This window comes from Octopus bimaculoides, chromosome 1 (assembly GCF_001194135.2).
Source record: "Octopus bimaculoides isolate UCB-OBI-ISO-001 chromosome 1, ASM119413v2, whole genome shotgun sequence".
Lineage (NCBI taxonomy): Eukaryota > Metazoa > Mollusca > Cephalopoda > Octopoda > Octopodidae > Octopus > Octopus bimaculoides.
In genome coordinates this window covers 44520613-44531734 of record NC_068981.1, presented here as the reverse complement: position 1 = coordinate 44531734, position 11122 = coordinate 44520613, and positions in this window count along the sequence as shown.

The window sequence follows — 11122 nt, the reverse complement described above, 5'->3', positions numbered from 1 at the left end:
ATATATATACAATGCGATTAAGTGAAGAAACGAAGAAGGTAGAATCGAAATATTGATTTGGAGTCGATATGTCTCGAATTTTTGTCGAAGACCTAGAAATGTAAATATTGAGTAACTAATAGACTTAACATGCTATATTTTAATGGGCATAAAAACAACAGCTTTTCGGGCAAAATGCGACATATTTGTTTGTCCACTTATCTGACTATCTATTTATCTATCCATCTGTCAGCTGACTTGCCTGCTTTTGTCTGTATCTGTCTATTAATACATACATAGTTATATACACCATTCATTTATAAAGAGATAAATAGAGATAGATAGATAGATAGATAGATAGATAGATAGATAGATAGATAGATAGATAGATAGATAGATAGATAGATTGATTGATAGACAGACTGACAGACAAACTGGTAGGCATGCAGGCAGAGAGATAACAGATCCACTTTGAAATTATCCTATTCATCTACACCACATATATAGAGTCTATAATTACCTCATCTAATAAACGTAAACTTAGCTCCTATCTAAATACATACAACGCTACCAGCGACAATGAAAACACTAACATCGATCGCAATAACATATCTGGCACCCATGGCCCGACCACTTTAGGCAACTTAAACATACATAATATAATCCCAACCTCTGAGGGGATTACACCTGAAACCGACGCAATCACTGATAGGCACACCAATACTAACAACAATAATACATATACTTCAACTACTAATAGGAATAGGAATAATATCAATACTAACACCAACGGCAATATTACCATTACTGAAAACCGTACTATTATTAACACTCCAACCACTAATGCAAAATAACATCACTAACACCACCTCATCTTGTTGGCATTCCGTCCTTTACGACGTCGAGACTTCCAGTTGATCCGATCAACGGAACAGCCTGCTCGTGAAATTAACGTGCAAGTGACTGAGCACTCCAAAGACACATGTACCCTTAACGTAGTTCTCGGAGATAATCAGCGTGACACAGTGTGACAAGGCTGACCCTTTGAATTACAGGCGCAACAGAAACAGGAAAAAAGAGTGAGAGAAAGTTGTGGTGATAGAGTACAGCAGGGTTCGCCACCATCCCCTGCCGGAGCCTCGTGGAGATTTAGGTGTTTTTGCTCAATAACCAATCACAACGCCCGGTCTGGGAATCGAAACCGCGATGCTATGACCGCGAGTCCGCTGCCCTAACCACTGGGTCATTTCGCTTCCACACCACCTCCTCTACCACCGCTAATACTAACACTACTACTGACCCTACTAGCACTACTACAACTACTATTATTACTACTACTACTACTACTACTACTTCTACTACTACTACTACTACTACTACTACTACTAATAATAATAATAATAATAATAATAATAATAATAATAATAATAATAATAATAATAATAATAATAATTATTATTATTATTATTATTATTATTACAAACATCGACGCCGATAATATTAATAGTAGTAATAACAGTAGTAATAATGGTAACGCTCGTGTTTATATCAATACTAGAAACGACAGCAATACTAGCAAAAATATACGAGTTGTACTGTATTCAGACTGATTTGCATTTAGACACTAAAGGAAATATTGGAGGCTTAAGATGCACTCGTGCTTTCATCTCTGTCTTTCTATTGTACACTGAGACCGGCCAACATCGTAGAACATACGTCATTACATTACCTCTATCGTGCCACCATCACAAAGGCAATCCAACCCAGACAAATTTCCACTTCACACGTGTTGCGACCGGACCCACTGTGTAACGAATTCCAAGTAAAACCAGAATGTCAGAATATCCACCATCTTCAATATCTTCTTACTCTTGGCTTTTCTGCAGATGTTCACTTGCCACATTTTAAAAGCAATATTAACGAAATCACGGTCGCCATCCTCATATGGTCAGCAAACAATATGGTATCTTACAGATCAACCGTAATTATATCTATATCTATGCGTGTGTGCTTTCGTGCGTGCATGCGTTTGACTGGGAGTGTGTCAATCACGCCTAATTCTCAGCAAATATTTGTCGGGAACAATGAATTTCCTTAGTTCTTTCAAATGACACGTGTCAATATTTGGAGATTTTCATGTGCATTTGATAAAAGCTATTTTTGACTGAAATCGTTATCTAATTACGAAACAAGCCAATATGCTAAATGCGCGTCTCTTACAAAGACACTGATATCAAATAACTATCTGTCTACCAGGTTAAAAAAAATAGATATCTTAAATTTGCTTTTAAAGCGCCTCACACCTAAAGGCAACATTTTTTATCGGACTTCCTCCGATTTCTGAAGACCGTTTGAAATTAAGTAGAAGTGACAGACACTTAATGGCATTACCTTCATTCCCCACCTGCTTCATCTTCTTCGTTGTCGTTTACTACTACTACTACTACTACTACTACTACTACTACTACTACTACTACTACTACTGCTACTGCTGCTACTGTTGTGCTGCTACATCTTCTTTTTCTCTTCTTCTACCCCTCCACCACCTCCTCCTCCTCCTCCAATTTTATCATTCCAGCCATCTTCATGCTTCATTTGTCTCTCGTCTGCCTCCTTTTCGATCTTTTTCCTTCTCGTCATCCTCTTCGTTATTGTTATTATTATTTATATATTCATTTATTCATTTACTTTATAATCATCATCATTATCATCATTATTCTTCTTTATTCATTTAGGCAGTGAGCTGGGGAAATAATTGGAACGTCGGACAAATATTTAGCGGCATTTCATCTGGCTCCTTATTTTTTTTTTATCCAAATCCCACAGAGGTCCACTTTGCTTTAATCTGTTAGAGTATGATAAAATTAAGTACCTGACACGTACTAGAGTAGATGTTATCGAATTGCCTCTTCGCCTGAAAATGGCAGGTCTTGTGCTGAGATCAGATATAGTTTATAGTAATAATAATTATAACGACGCCGCCAACGACGAAGATTATGAGGATGAGGAGAAGGAGGAGGAGAAGGAGGAGGAGAAAAAGGAAGAGGGGAAGAGTAGGATATGGTGATGGTGGTGGTGTTGTTCAGGATGGTCATGATCATGCTGATAATAATACACGACAGAGCTGGGACCTACATACACTGGAAGCTATGCCAACACTATGGAATAACAACAGAAAAGGTCACAGAAAACAAGAAAGCAACCATACTCTGGGATATGCCAATACACACAGATAGAGAAACTAAGGCTAATAGGCCAGATATAGTTGTCAGAGATCACGAAGAAAAGAAATGCTTTCTAATAGAGAAACTTTCAAAATACAAAGACCTGGAAATAGAGCTAAATCCAATGTAGAATCTAAAGACAGAAACAATTCCTATCATAGTAGGCACATTAGGTATGATTAAAAACTATTCGGACGAATACATAACAAAAACACCAGGACTTACAAATATATATAGCATACAGAAAATTGCACTACTGGACACTGCACACATCCTACGCAAAACACTTTCAATACAGTAACCATAAGAGCATTACAGCAAACCACAGTACATACTCAAGTCACACAGAGCTGCGCCCGGTAGTGAAGTGAAAGCACGTTATAAAAATAAAACTATTGAATAATAATAATAATAATAATAATAATAAGAAGAAGAAGAAGAAGAAGAAGAAGAAGAAGAAGAAGAAGAAGAAGAAGAAGAAGAAGAAGAAGAAGAAGAAGAAGAAGAAGAAGAAGAAGAAGAAGAAGAAGAAGAAGAAGAAGAAGAAGAAGAAGAATGACAACAACAACAACAAAATGGTATCTGATAAGGAAGAAAGAAAATTCTATAGATATGACGGGTTAGCTTGGCTGGTTAAGCAGTCGTGGTCACTGAAAGAGATGGTAGTAAGACCAATAGTTGTCAGAGCCCTGGGAAGAGATTAAAAATCTTGAGAAGTACATGGAACAAATAGGGATTGCAATAAGGGTGGAGGATTTACAGAAAGCAGCACTGCTGGAAACCGTTCGAATATTTCGGATGGTGCTCGGAAATAAAGGGGTGTTACCTTAGGTCACTGTTAGTTAACAGCTAACACCGTAGTACATCTCCAACGTTAGAAGATATGCAAAGGCAATAAAATAATAATAATGATAATGCTAATGTGAAGTAAAAAATACAGATGAATACGACTCATACTCAAAACTGAACTCAACTCTAAAAATTGTATCGAAGCCATTAACACTCTGGCACTTCCAGTCGGCCAATATACTTTTAACATCATTAACTGGAATCTTACAGAGCTCCAACGTCAGGACGGGAAGAAAAGAAAAGAAAAGAAACAAACAAAAACAGATGCTGATCTTCTGTGCCTATTTAGAAGTAATTGGTGAAGAAGAATGATGCAGGTAGAACTGTGCTATAAGACCTCCACAATAGCAATGAAGTACTTAGAAGTACAATGAAGAAGTACAGAGGACTAGACGCCACAGCGTTTGTGGAAACACGAAAGCAGCCAAATGTCACATTCTATTGTCAAGAAAGCTTACAGATTCGCAATGGAAATTGGCATTAACCCTGAAATAGTTCACAAAGATGAAACCGCTACTACAAAACAAGCAAAGTGGAACAGGCAGACTACTAAAACGAACGGGCAGAAGCAAATTGAGGAGCGAGCGAGCCAGAAGCTTTTTCACGGTCAGTATATACTTCGAAGTCGAAATGCTGATGTAGATCAAGCAATAACCTATCAGAAAAAAGAAGTTCAGGTATGTTGGCAGAGACTGGAGTCTTCATAATGGTGTCACAGGACCAAAGATTGCTCACAAAAAAACTACCAGGCTAGCGTTCTTCAAAGCAAATTCAATAACAGAATTAGACCGAAGACTGACATACAAATACTTAGGAATCAAGGAACTAGATTCGATACAATACACACAAATGAAAGAGACAAAAAATAATACTATAGACGAGTTAGATTAATACTTCAGTATTCAGAGCTCACTGCGAAAAACAAGATAATAGGTATCAACACTAGCTATCCCAGTTATAAGTTACACCTACAATATCCGTAACTGGACACTAAATGAAATAACCAGAATAGACAGGAAAATAAGAAAAGTAATGACAGGATTTAGGATGTACCACCCAAAATCTGACATAGAAAGGTTATATATGCAACGTAGAGAAGGTGGTGGAGGCCTTACACAGCTACAAAACTATTACAAAATAAGCACCATAGGACTACAAAAATAACTACTTCAGAAGGAAGGAAAACTAATACAAATAGCCATAAAACACGAACGAAGCAAAAAAAAAAAGATTTTCTGTCTTTAAGGAAGCTGAAAAGTACAAACAAAGATTCATATTACGTAACAAATATGAATGAAAAGAAGACACAACAAAAGCTGTAAAACAAATAAAATCCAAATTAAGACTGGAAGTGCAACGGATAATGATAAAACGATGGCAAGAAAGGCCGTATAATGACAAATACTGGGTTAAAATTAACGCAAAAGAAATAGACAAAGCAAAATCACAATGGTTGAGAAGCTCAGTACTCGAAGCAGAAACTGAAGGATTTTTAATTGCAGCACAAAACTAAAGCCTCCACAGTGGATTTTACCAAAAACATATAATGAAAAGAAACACAAGTAACTGCAGAATATGTGGAGATATACAAGATACAATAACTCATATTGTCTCTGACTGTCCAGTCCTGGCTAAGAAGAAATATATTCACAGACATGACAGAGTTGGGACCTACATAGACTGGAAGCTAGGCCAACACTATGGAATAACAACAGCAAAAAGATGGTATAGGCACACGCCAGAAAAGGTCACTGAAAATCAGAATGTAACCATACTATGGGATATGCCAACACACACATATAGAGAAATAAAGACCAATAGGCCAGATATAGTTGTCAGAGTTCATCAAGAAAAAATATGCTTTCTAATCGATGTATCAATACCAACAGATGACAAAGTTTCTCTAAAAGAGATGGAAAATCTTCCAAATTACAAAGACAGAACTTCCAAATTACAAAGACAGGCACTCAGAGCTGCGCTAGGTAGTGAAGTGAAAGCACGTGATAAAATAATACTACTGAATGATAATAACAACAACAACAACAACAGCAACAACAACAACAACAACAACAACAATAATAATAATAATAATAATAATAATAATAATAATAATAATAATAATAATAATAATAACAATAATAATAAAACGAATACAAAATTCGCCACGAACAAATACAAAAATTGCCATCACCGAATACAAAAATCATTACAGTAGGGTAGGAAAGTATTTACATTGAGACATATGTAAACACTACAAAAATCAGCTCTCCTTCTTACTGAGATGGACATCATCCTGATCCAGTCATTGAAAATACACGTGTTACTATCCTCTGGGATTTTCCAGTCATCACCAACAGAATGACCCAGGGTAATCCACTAGATGTAAAGACGGAGAATAAAATGCTTGTAGTCTAATAGATGTATATATTCCAACTGATGAAAATATATTTGTAAAGAAATTCGATAAATTAAATAAATATAAGGACATTGAAATTGAAATACAAAAGATATGGCATCTTCAAACATAACATAAAAAATAAGTCTTATTATTGTGGGTGCACTAGGTGTCATAAGAAAAAATGTCAGAAATATCCCAGGAGAGCTCTTGTCTCAGAGAAATACAAAAGATTGTGCTGACAATAAGAAGAAGAAGAAGAACAACAACAACAACAACGACGACGGTGACGACGACAGCAACAATAATAATCATGTTATTTTTAGTGGAACGGACTACTCGACCTGAGCAAAATTCTAACCGGGCCCCAGCTGCAAGATCAGGTGCTGTTTATCTTAATATGAGATCACCATGTCGTGGACTTATGCTTGTGATGCGTGGATGCAAGATCTCTGTTGTCAACGAGAAAAACAATCTGGGATGGTACGTTAAATGGCAGAGTGAATTCTTCGTTGCTTCTGTTAGAATCAACAATAGAATACCTACTGAAAATGTGATATACCCACAAATATATATGAAAGATTTTGAAAATGAAAGAAAAAATAGCTGGAAAATGAAAACACTGCACGGGCAAAACCTCTGAGAAATCGAAGGAAAAGACAAAATCAACACTTAGAGATAGCTAGAAAAGAGTGATCTGAAATGATGCAATGAGGCATTGATACGCAGAACCCAGGGACAAGCTCTTAAAACTAATTACATCAAGTTCTAAATAGACAAGAGTAGCGAATCGTTCCTTTTTAGGATGTGTGGCAGCAAAAACGAACCAATCCCATATATTGTAAGGGACTAGCAAGCTGGTCCAAAAGCACTACAAAACGAGGCACGATAACGTGATTAAGTTCTTCCACTGGATGTTATGTGAAAAGTACGGCCTGACCAGAGCACGGAAATGGTACGAACATGAAACACAAGGAGCCACCGAGAGCACGGAACATAAGGTACTGTGATGTTTGAAACTTCAATGTGATTCACTGATCGATGCTTGGAGACCAGATATTTTTGTGGTAGATAAAGAGAAAAAGAAAACCAAGGTCATACATATTGCAATGCCTGGATATGCACACATAAGTGAGAAGGAACTAGAAATGCTTGAAAAGCACAGACTGCTAAAAGACAAAATTGCAAGAATGTGTACTATGAGAAGAGTGTCTGTAATTCCAGTAGTTGTAAGGGCATTCTGGACACTAACAAACAAGTTCGAGAAATATGTCAAAGAAATCCGAATTGACATGAGAGTAGAGCAAGCCAAAAACACTGCTCTGCTGGGGACAGCTAGGATTTTGAAATTGTTAATTGGATTTTGAAACAACTCCCACGATAATTAATGACCAAATATCAAAGTTTATAATGTGTTGTCGCAAAATCTACCGAAACAAAGAAGACCGAGCGTTCTGAGAAGCAAAACAACAGCAACAACAACAACAATGATAATAATTATCCTGGAAACAGAATAAATGAAAGTGGAGGATATGAAAGAACTGAATTACAAGGTTAATTCATGACACAAACCGAAAATATTCGAAGTAAAGAGTGTTAACTCTGCCCGACGGGTAAGAATTTGGAAAGAGAGAGCGAAGCATTAATTATAGCCGCTCAAGAACAAAGCTCTAAGACGTATCTGATAAAGACAAAACTCAAAAATCACAGTCAGCTATCAAAAACAAAATCTGCAAGAAATGAGACGAAATAATCCATCATCTATTGAGTGAATGCAGTAAGCTAGCACACACAAAAAGAAAACCACAGGTGTGACCGTCCAGGTAAAAGGATGCATTGGGATGTTGCTCGGGTGTTTGAAGTTTCAAGACAACAAGGAAGTGATATAAATACGAAGCAGAAGTTGTGAGAGAGAATAAGTTTCCCCCGTAAAGACTGACCATGCAAGTGAAGACCAAGTAAGATTACATAGAATAAAATAAACAAACATTGCAACACCATCGACTTTGCGCTTCCCTGTGATAACTGATACGATGCCAAGAAAGTCTATAAAAGTGAGAAATATCAACACCTAGCGAGAAAGTTAAAGAGACTGTGGAAGTCTAAAACGACGGTTATTCTTGTGGTAATTGGTGCACTTAACACAACACTTAAGATGCTACCTGATAAACTGAAATATGCTGAAACTGAGATTTGCTTAGTCGACCTGTGGACATATACCATCTTGTATTCTTAGGCCTAAGAAAGATTCTGAGATTTGATGAGCCTTGTCAACAGACCTCAAGATAAAATTATTGCAGAATAAATTATTTTGCCATTGCTAATAACATTAGTAATAATAAACAATTACCATTCTCTTTGTGAAACACAAGGTGTAATCAAAGAATCGGAGATGGTACAGGTCAATACAGAGTACTATTACAAAAAATGTAATGATAGATAAAAAAATAAAACTTTCAAAAAGTCCGTGGATCCACACTTCACTAAAAACATTCGTCATACTATCGACTCTATGAAGTGTTACGTTCCACGTGCCTTCCTGCGATTTACAGTTTATTCAGCACATGCTTTCAAATTTTATCCGTCGCTTGAGCACCACTTCCTTTCTCATATTCACATACCGCTTCAAAGCAAATTCGAGAAAGTTGATGAGAGTTTGGTCAAAAGGAATTTGTCTAATTTCATCTCTTTCTATCTCGTCTATCACGCAATGTCTTTGGACATAAGAAATAACAAATATCAGACGCTATATATATAGCTGTCACACATTAGGTCACCGTCGTTGTATATATTCTATCTTAAATATTTATATACTGGTTTCATGGCAATATGTTACATACTATCCAGGGGAAATCATAGCTCTAATTAATTGAAGCAATGCAATATTTACTACACGTTAAATAAGAATGTTAATATATTCTTTGTATAAAAGAACTAGAGACGTGACAACAAATTATGTGCTCATTTCTCGTTTCATACCACAGATCAACGACTATTTAAAGCATTCGGTAAGTGAGCTCGAAACGAGCAGGATAATTTAATTTGCATATCTGTACCTTAAAGGATTATAGCATATTTATTTGAATGCACAACACAAAAGAACTGAAATCAATTTTAAAATTACCAGACTTCAATATAGTTTATGTAAGAATATAAAAATAATCTTTCTCTTGGATAGCGAAAGATGCTATGGCAGTATTCCTGGAGTTTCCTAATATACATTTTCCTGATTTCTTATCCAGTAAGCTTCTACTTAAAAAAGTTCTAAAATAAGCACTGTGGTGGATATTCTAATTACTGTTTTTAAGTTTAGAGGATCACCTAATATTATACAATATCTCTTTCTTTTGTGCTACTCGGCTTAAATCAAATGATGTAATATATATTTAAACATTACATTGCTTCTCGGTAAGTCAAACATGAATGCTAACATATTAGTTTGATACATATGATGTGTGTAAATGGGAGATGAAGCTATCTATGTACCAAACCATTACTTATTACACGCCGCTCAGAGAAGACACAAATGCGTTCAACAAAGATTTTAATTGATTAATTCATTCTTTCTATGCTATTGACGTGTAGAAAAAATAAGAGAATCTTCTCACGGTATGTTCCCAAAGGATTCATGAATTCGGCTAATAACGGTTTGGTTTGATTTGTTTGCAGAAACATGCCATTAATGGCAAGTCAACAATAAATATTTACGTGATAGGCAACATAGCGTAACAATGAAGAAATCCTCAAATCCCACAGAATATTTGATAATTTTAAGAATACAAATTTGTCCTACAATATTGTATTGGATTACCCTTCTCTGAAGAGTAATCGAATACAATATTGTAATGTGGGGTCCCTTCTCTGAAGAAGGGACACCACATTACTCGTAAATTAAGGAGTCGTCCACAAAAAAGGAATCAAATATTGATACATTCATGACACAAAGCTTGTGGAATTTTATAAATTAGGTAGTGTATTAGTATATTGCTTCAACCACGGTACAACAACATATACAAGATATGATTATGAACAAATATCCAACAATAATTTGCATTGAATTCTAATTGACGTACGTATATTACGAGCAACGTTGAATTAAATATGAACATATATTACTTCGCTTAATATTGTTTGACAATAAAGTGTTTACATTCATACACACATACACACGACTAATCTTGTCATGTTTTCTTTTATAATCTTTTTAAAATTAAGAAAAATCATTTAATGAAATTAGAAAAAAATCATTTTGATGTATTTGATATTAATGTTCTTCATTCAGAAATATGAATCCTTTATCGTTATGGGAATGACACGCAACTATTCTTGTTTACTTTGTCTAATGTTGATTTTCAAATTATGTTAAATCATTTAATGAAATTTGATAAAAATATTTGAAGAGCTTCAAAATATTCAATTAGTTTTGAGATGCTCAGGAACAATCTAGGAAACATTTTGTTATACATTGTACTTCCAAATTACGCACAAACATTAAATGATATTTTATTCAGATATTAGATCAAAAAATATTAGTACGTTTTTTTAAAATGTGTATTGTTTCAGCTGTGATGTGATTAGGATGGTCTTTTAAACTTTCTCTTTGTATATATTTATGTATATACATATATAATATATACGTATGTATGTATATATCTGTATATATACATATATATAT